This window comes from Bos indicus, chromosome 23 (assembly GCF_029378745.1).
Source record: "Bos indicus isolate NIAB-ARS_2022 breed Sahiwal x Tharparkar chromosome 23, NIAB-ARS_B.indTharparkar_mat_pri_1.0, whole genome shotgun sequence".
NCBI lineage: Eukaryota > Metazoa > Chordata > Mammalia > Artiodactyla > Bovidae > Bos > Bos indicus.
Window position 1 is genome coordinate 271103 of NC_091782.1, and position 8813 is coordinate 279915.

At 46.9% G+C, this 8813-nt stretch overlaps 1 pseudogene; it reads left to right on the forward strand.

Moving 5' to 3' along the window:
• Positions 1 to 1987: 1987 nt before the first annotated feature.
• LOC139179032 (endogenous retrovirus group K member 9 Env polyprotein-like) lies at positions 1988 to 6024 on the forward strand (annotated as a pseudogene).
• The last annotated feature ends 2789 nt before the right edge of the window (positions 6025 to 8813 follow it).

An 8813-nucleotide genomic window follows, 5' to 3' on the forward strand; every position in this document is an offset into this window, starting at 1 on the left:
TGATTCACTATATGGATGATATTTTAATAGCTTACCCTGATAGAGCTCATTTACAAACTGTCCTCCAGGATTTGACCCAGGCATTAACAGACAGAGGCTTAAAAATCGCCCCAGAGAAAATTCAAGTCAATCCGCCCATAATTACTTAGGATGGGTTATCAATTCAGAAACTGTGACTCATGCCCCATTAAAATTGAGAAAAGATCACCTTGTTACTTTAAATGATTATCAAAAACTTTTAGGCGACATTAATTGGATCACACCTTATTTAAAATTAACCACAGTTGAATTAAAACCTCTTTTTAACATTTTACGTGGGGATCCTGATCCAACTTCTAAGAGACAGTTAACTGCTGAGGCTCAGGAGGCCTTAGAAAAAGTGGAAGCAGCTTTATCTGATAGCTGTGCAAAAAGAGTTAATTTACAAACAAATTGGCAATTCCTCTGCCTAGCTACTCCAACAGCACCTACGGGAGTTTTATGGCAAAATGGCCCCCTAGAATGGGTCCATCTCCCCACCCAGGCTAAAGAAGTAGTGGCCTCTTATCCAGGACTGATAGCTACGTTGATATTGAAAGGGAGAAAACGTAGCATTGAATTGTTTGGTAAAGAACCAGCAGAAATTGTAATTCCATATAATAAAGAACAACTTGATGCTCTTCTAATGTTTGATGAGGATTGGCAGATTGCTATAGGAAATTATTTTGGCCAAATTCTGCATCATTTACTTTCACATGTTTTGCTAAATTTTATGTCTAAACACCCGGTTATTTTCCCTGTTAGATGTAAATACTCTCCCATCTCAGATGCTCAAATGGTTTTTACTTACGGGTCTGCTAATGGCAGAGCTTCCATAGTTACAAAAGATCAGCGTAAAGTTTTACATACGCAGGAGACTTTGGCCCAGAGAGCTGAACTCACAGCTGTTATAGAGGCTTTTGTTATGTTTGCAGAGGAGGAATTTAATCTTTACTCTGATTCTCAGTATGTGGTCAGGCTGTTTCCACACATTGAGACTGCGGTCCTGCCTGAGAACAAAAACTGCAATATTTCACTTGTTAACTAAACTGCAACAGCCAATTTGGAAACGAAGCCGAGCATATTTTATTGGACACATTCGGGCTCATTCTGGATTGCCCAGCCCTTTAAATGCCTTTAATGATTTGGCTGACTTGTTAACTAGAAATACAGTGGCTACTGTGATTGAGGAGGCCAGAGCCTCTCATCCACTCCACCATCAAAATGCTACTGCGCTAAGATATCAATTTCAGACTCCTGGAGAATCTGCTCGGGTGATTGTTCGTTCCTGTTCTCATTGTCCCACTACTGTAAATAGTTTACCTATGGGAGTTAATCCTCGCGGTCTTAAACCTAATGCACTCTGGCAGATGGATGTAACTCATGTCTCTTCATTTGGAAAATTGTCTTTTGTTCATGTAACTGCAGATACTTTTTCTCACGTTATTATTGCAACTTTTCACACAGGGGAAGCAGTTAAAGATGTAATACAACATCTCTTTACTTGTTTCTCATATATGGGTCTGCCAAAAGCCTTGCAAACTGATAATGCTCCTGCTTACACATCTAAGTCTTTTCAGGAATTTTGTCTAAAGTTTCAAATTAAACATAATACAGGCATTCCTTATAATCCCCAGGGATAAGCCATTGTGGAAAGAGCACACCAAACATTAAAAACCCAAATTCAAAAATTAAAAGGAGAGTTTAAGTGTAGCTCTCCCCCATCAAATCTTGCAACATGCTCTTTTCGTAATAAATATTTAAATGCCGATTCGGCCGGAACTACTGCAATGCCTGGAGCATTGGTGCCCAGAGCAGCTGAATGCAAAACCATTAGTTAAATGGAAGGACCTCCTTTCCGGACAATGGAAAGGTCCTGACCCATTGTTAACCAGCGGTCGAGGATATGCTTGCATTTTTCCACTGGACGCAGATTCTCCAATTTGGGTTCCAGACAGATTGATTCGCCATGTCTCAGCCCCTCGGATACCGGATTCCCCAGCAGCCGCGACCCGGAAAAAGGAAGGGACCTCCTCTGCCTTCACTGCCCCCGCCAGCATGGGAAATGCCGCTGGTGTCGGGACAACTGACATCGGAGATCCCGGATGAGCAAGGAACGGATCCACCCACCAAGTACATGTCTCAACTTCATATACAGGATATTGCTCCCCCCGACCATTTGCCTCACAAAAGGGTGTCAGGCCGCCTGACTCAGGCAACCCGGAATGCCTCCATATCCACTTAGGGACAAATAAAAACACTCTGCCCCCAGGCACGGGGAATAGCTTCCTTACAGGGATCTCCAGCTTCTCCTGAGAAAATGTTTATTGCCATGCTTGCTTTGCTTTCCTGTCAGGTAAGCGCCTCTCCTATTCCAACCAAATATTGGGCGTATCTCCCAGATCCTCCAACTTTCCAAGTTGTTACTTGGGATAATGAGCCTATATGGGTCAACACAGACGAACATCAGCTCTTGGGAGGAGCCTATACTTCTTACACTAGAGATAAATATCCTATTAACTTCAATTATACCTTCAGGGGATTAACAGGTGATTTCCCTGTTTGCTTTAACTTCCACAATGACCCTAGAAGCTTTATTACCCCCACCAAAGAAGGATGTGTTGGGGCCTCTAAAAAAATAATTATAACAGATTCCTGGTCTTTATGTCATCGATCAGCTTGGGTATTATTGGCTCGTATGCCTGGGATTCTTGACCCCTATGTAACCCTGCATTCCAAATCTCCACCAAAATATCCGAATTGTTATAAGGTTGCTCCTTCAGACAAAGTATAGAACACCATAGACAGTCGTACAGGGTATCTGACTTGGACATCTTGTACTTATGATTCAAGTATTGATTATAGGATACCAGGAGGTGGAGATTATACTATTCAGGACTGGATCAACCCGAATCCAGGTGAGGATCCATTGGCCAATGATACATTTGAGGGCAGATTTGAGAATTGGGATAGGATTCCTCTTCCTTGGCCAATACATGCCACTAGAAGGCATTGTAATCAATTTGTTCCTCCTATGCTGTCTTATACAACTAAGAAACAGACCTATTGGCAACCTGAAATTTGGAGAGCCCTTGATGCTACTGTTCCTGTTTCCTTATACTGCCCAGATAGCAATTCTACTTATTCTGTTTTAGCTTGTTTACCCTCCCCTTATGTTTTTCTTTTTATTAATGACTCCAAGAGACTTAATGTACACATGAATTATTCAGGTGGACCTAATATAGTAACTTGTGAACAATGTATGCTTTCATCTTGTTTGACCCCTCAATATAATGTCTGCTCTTTTGTGGTGTTACAACGTCCACCCTATCTCATGATACCTGTGACAGTGACTAGCCACTGGTATGACAATTACCGCCTCGCTGTGTTACAAAAACTACAAGATTTAATGCGACAATGGCAATTTGTGGGCTTACTTATTTTAGGAATATCAGCTTTGATAGCAGCAGTTCCTTCTGTTACTGCAGCAGCAGTATCATTGACTCAACAGGTGCATACTGCCCAATATGTTGATACTATGTTTAAAAATGTCTCTTTAACTCTAGCAACATAGGAAGTTATAGATAGAAAATCGGAGATGAGAGTAGATGCCTTGGGAGAAGCAATAATGCATATTGGGACTGAGTTCCAGGCTTTAAAAGTGAAAATGGCTCTGTCATGCCACGCTGATTACCGGTGGATATGCGTGACATCTTTAAAGGTAAACGAGACAGATTATGAATGGGAAAAAAATCAAAAATCATATCTCAGGTGTTTGGAATAGCTCTGACATTGGCCTGGACTTAGGGAAACTTCATAATCAAATACAGACCCTGGAACACTCTCGACTGGATTTTACCACCACTGGAGCAGCTAATGACTTTTTTCACACTTTCTCTAACTTCATTTCAGGAAAAAACATTCTGTCTAATATCCTTGGATACGTCGCTGCTGGTGCTTTAATTTTGCTTCTTATAATCATTATTCCTTGTATTGTCAGGATTCTTTGGCAGAACATTCAGAGCTCGCGACTGAGTTGCATCTGGCTGTTTTAAGAAATAAAAAAGGGGGAGATGCGGGGAGTGAGCTCCACCCGTGGCAAAGGTCATTAGGAAGGAGGCTCGGCATACGCAAAGGCGAGATCGAGCCTCAGGAGTCCCCCTGGAAATTCTCGAACATCTACCCCCAAAACCAGAGTCTTCCTACTTTCTGCTTTGTGCTTTCACCTACACCTCTGACTTTATGGGGGGCTGTCCCCCCCTACCTCTCTCTGAAAAAAGAGTTAGGTTACAGCTCCAGTTAATAATTCCTGGGTGTGACAGTGTTTCTACCTACAAACTCCTTTGGAAATCCTCTAGCCTGCCTGAATAGGTTTTTCTGGCCACATGTAATTGTTCAGAGCCTCCCAACTGTGAGAGGGAGGAGATGTTCTAAACTGACTAAACACAGATTCTTTTGCGTAGTTAAAAGATTGATTAGAAGTTGTATTGGTGAAGGGTTTTTCACTTATTGAGCCAATGTTTGTTGCTAAGTCTCCATACCCCTTACCTACTGTGTCCTTGGCAGTGTATTGACTGATATAATGGGTGTATAGAAATGTAAGTAGTAGCCTCAATGTTTGTAGCCTTGGACCCTTGAGTTAATTCTTTCCTTGATTGAGCCCACCTCACTTTTGCCCTATAGGAATGCAGCTTTGTCCAATGCTTTTTTGGAGGCTGGTGCCTGACTTTGGAATAATCACTTTTAGAGAAAGATAACTTTCTTAAAATGTTAACAGGCCTCCTGGCCAGAAGATGATGTAAATCACCTGAACTTTTGCATATGATAAGCTTGAAAGCCTGGCTTCAATTAGAACCAGGAACTGCTGTCCTTGCATGACTCCACCACTTCCCCCATTATCCTCTATACATAACTTAAGGTATAAAAACTACTTTGGAAAATAAAGTGCAGGCCTTGTTCACCGAAACTTGGTCTCCCCATGTCGTTCTTTCTTTCACCTTCTAGCTGAATTTTTCCTCTGAGACGGGGAAGCTCGTCAAGCCTAGTAATTTTGCATGGGCTTCTAAGATCTGACTGGGGAGGCCTGAGAGTCTCCTCTCCTTCGGGAGAACGGGAGGATGGCTGCGGCCTCTGTAGGTGATGTAAATTCCTTGCTTTGGAATTTTATTCAGCCTCTTTTCTTCACTGAATTTTCCTACTGAGCTATCCTTATTTCAGCCACTTTTCTCCACTGAATTTCCGCCCTGAGCTATCCTCATTCTATTACTCTTTAAATCTCTAGTAAATACCTAATTGAAGCTATTGTATCCTGATCGTTGCCGACACTGTCCCCGATTCAAACTCCCTGGATCAGCCTGGGCTGGTCCTCGGCACACACTGGTGCCATAGCTCGAGAAAAACCAGAAGACTCCCTCGTCATCGCGAGATGAGGGCCTTCTTTTCCTTCATGGCCTGGAGAGCAATCTCGAGTCCTCTCTCAAAAATCCACAGGAGGCTTGACTCCCTTTAGGCCACTCAGTGGGCTCCAAGAGATACCTGTCAGGACTCGAGAGGAGAGCAGAGTTCTTTGCTTCCACTCGAGACGAGACCTGACTCCCCGGGTGAGTCTGGAATGCAACCCCGAGATCCCTGTTGCACCAGGAGAGGAACATTAGTTTCTGGACACAAGCCTAGATGAGGTCTATTTGCCCTGCTGTGACTCGAGAGCAATCCCCAGCTCTCCCTCCCAACTCGAATGAAAGATCGGACTTCCGTGGGCCAACACAAGATGCATCTTGAATTCCCCGTTGTAAGTTGAGGATCCCGCCACAACTCGAGAAAAACCACGTGGTTCCCCCGACATCATAAGATGAAGCCCTTTCCCGATACAGCATCTCAAGAGAAGTCCCACGTTCCGTCTTGAGGGTTGAAACGGTAATTGGCACCCTAGATGCGACCCAAAAAGTTCCCCGACATACCGGTGTCCCTCGAGAGGAACACCGACGTTCCCGGCACCACTTCATCTGAGCCCCTTCTCCCCTTCTGATCTCGACAGGAGGGTCCATTACCCTGCTTTGTCTAGAAAGGATTCTCGACCTTCCCGTTGCACCGCAGGATGAGGCCAGTCTCACGAAGAAATTCGAGACGCAGCCTCGTGGGTGGTTCCACATTCCGAAAGACCCTGATTTTCTGGTCCACTCTTGATAAGGGCCTGATGCCCGGACACCTCTTCGAATGCAACCCTGTGGATGAAGTCACAACACGAAGGGGCACTGACACCCAGGTGCATTATCCGGAAAAACCTGCAGGTTCCAAATACAGCTGGACAAGTGGCCTGTGACCCTGGGAAGAACTCGAGAGGCAAGCGGAGTTCTATTCCTCAACACAAGACTCGGCCTGACTCGCCTGTCCAAACTTTGCAGGGACCCTGCAATCGGAGTCAGAAATGGAGAGGAACCCTGAGGTTCTTGCCTCAAATGGACATGAGGCCCTCTTCCATTGCACCAAACCCAGTGGAGTCCCGAGAGGCCCCTCCCAAATCCCCCATATCCCTGACTTCTCAGAGGCACACTGAGAAGCTCCCTGAGGTCATCAGCACACGTGGAGGGAACCCAGGGTTTCATGTCGCAACCCGAGAAAGATCTCGAGAGTCCTTCTTCAAAGCGTCTTGAGGCCCAATTCCCCAACGACGACTCGAGAGCAATGCCGAGCCCACCCTTGCCACTCGAATGGAGACCTGACTTTCCTGGCACCACACGAGAGGCTCCCTGAGCTCCCCATCGTACCTCGTGAGAAAACCTGCACGGTGCCGCAGTTCCAGAAAAACCTTGAGACTCCCACATCATCAAGAGATGAGGTCCTTCTTTTCCCACAGGGCCTAAGGAGCAATCCCGAGTACTCTCTCAAAACTCCACAGGAGGCTTGACTCCCTATAGGCCACGCAATGGGTTCCAAGAGACACCCGTCACGACTGGAGAGGAGAGCCGAGTTCTTTGCTTCCACCCGAGACTAGGCCTGACTCCCTGGGTGAGTCTGCAATGCAACCCCGGGATCCCTGTCGCCCTTGGAGAGGAACATTAGTTTCTGGACACAAGCCTAGATGAGGTCTATTTGCCCTGCAGTGACTCAAGAGCAATCCCCAGCTCTCCTTCGCAACTTGAATGGAAGATTGGACTTCCCTGGGCCCACACGAGAGGCACTCTGAGTTCCCTGTCGTAACTCGAGAATCCTGCCCCAACTTGAGAAAAACAAGGAGGTTCCCCCGTTATCGAAAGATGAAGCCATTTCCCGCTACAGCGTCTAAAGACAAGGCCCACGTTCTGTTTTGAAGGTTGAAAGGGTACTTGACATCCTTGATGCGACCCAAAAAGTTCCCTGACATACCGGTCTCACGCAAGGGGAACACCGAGGTTCCCATCATGACTGCATCTGAGCCCCTTCTCCCTCCTGATATCGACAGCCGGGTCAATTCCCCTGCTTTGTGTGGAAGGGGATCCTGACCTTCCCATCGCACCTCAAGATGAGGCCGGTCTCACAAAGAAATTCGAGACGTAGCCTCATGGGTGCTGCCACATACAGAAGGACCCCAATTTTCTGGTCCGCTCTTGATAAGAACCCGGAGCCCGGACACCTCTTCGAATGCAACCCTGTGGATGAAGCCACAACACGAAGGGGCACTGACACCCCCATGCATCATCCGGAAAACCCCGCAAGTTCAAAATACAGCTCGACATGTGGCCTGTCACCCCGTGAACAACACGAGAGGCAAGCGGAGTTCCATGCCTCAACCCAAGACGAGGCCTGACTCTACTGTCCCAACTCTGCAGGGACCCTGCGATCGGAGTGAGAAATGGAGAGGAACCCTGAGATTCCTGCCTCAACTCGAGATGAGGCCCTCTTCAATTGCACCAAACCCAGTGGAGTCCCAGGAGGCCCCTCCCAACTCCACAGTATCCCTGACTTCTCAGAGGCACCCTGAGAAGCTCCCTGAGGTCACCGGCACAAGTCGAGGGAACCCAGGGTTTCCTGCAGAAACCGGAGAAAGACCTTGAGAGTCCTTCTTCAACGGGACTTGAGGCCCGATTCCCCTACCATGAATTGAGAGCAATGACGTGCTCCCCCTCATCATTCACATGGGGACCTAACTTCTCTGGCGCCACACGAGAGGCTCCCTGAGCTCCCCGTCGTACCTCGTGAGAAACCCCACACTGGCGCCGCAGATCGACTAAAACCATGAGACTCCACCGTCATCACGAGATGAGGGCCTTCGTTTCCTGCATGGCTTAGAGAGCAATCCCGAGTCCTCTCTCCAAACTCCACAGGAGGCTTGACTCCCTTTAGGCCACTCGGTGGGCTCCAAGAGATACCCCTGGCGGCTGGAGAGGAGAGTGGAGTTCTTTGCTTCCACTCGAGAGGAGGCCTGTCTCCCCAGCTGAGTCTGGAATGCAAACCTGAGATCCCTGACGCCCCTGGAGAGGAACATTAGCTTCTAGACACAAGCCTAGATGAGGTCTATTTGCCATGCAGTTACTCGAGAGCAATCCCCAGCTCTCTTTCGCAACTCGAATGGAAGATTGGACTTCCCTGGGCCAACACAAAAGGCTTCCTGAATTCCCCGTCGTAACTCAAGAATCCCGCCACAACTCGAGAAAAACCACGTCGTTCCCACGTCATTGCAAGAAGAAGCCCTTTCCCGCTACAGCATCTCAAGAGAAGTCCCATGTTCCATTTTGAAAGTCAAAACGTTACTTGGCACCCTTGATGCTACCCAAAATTTCCCCGACATACCGGTCTCACTCGATAGGAAAACCGACGTT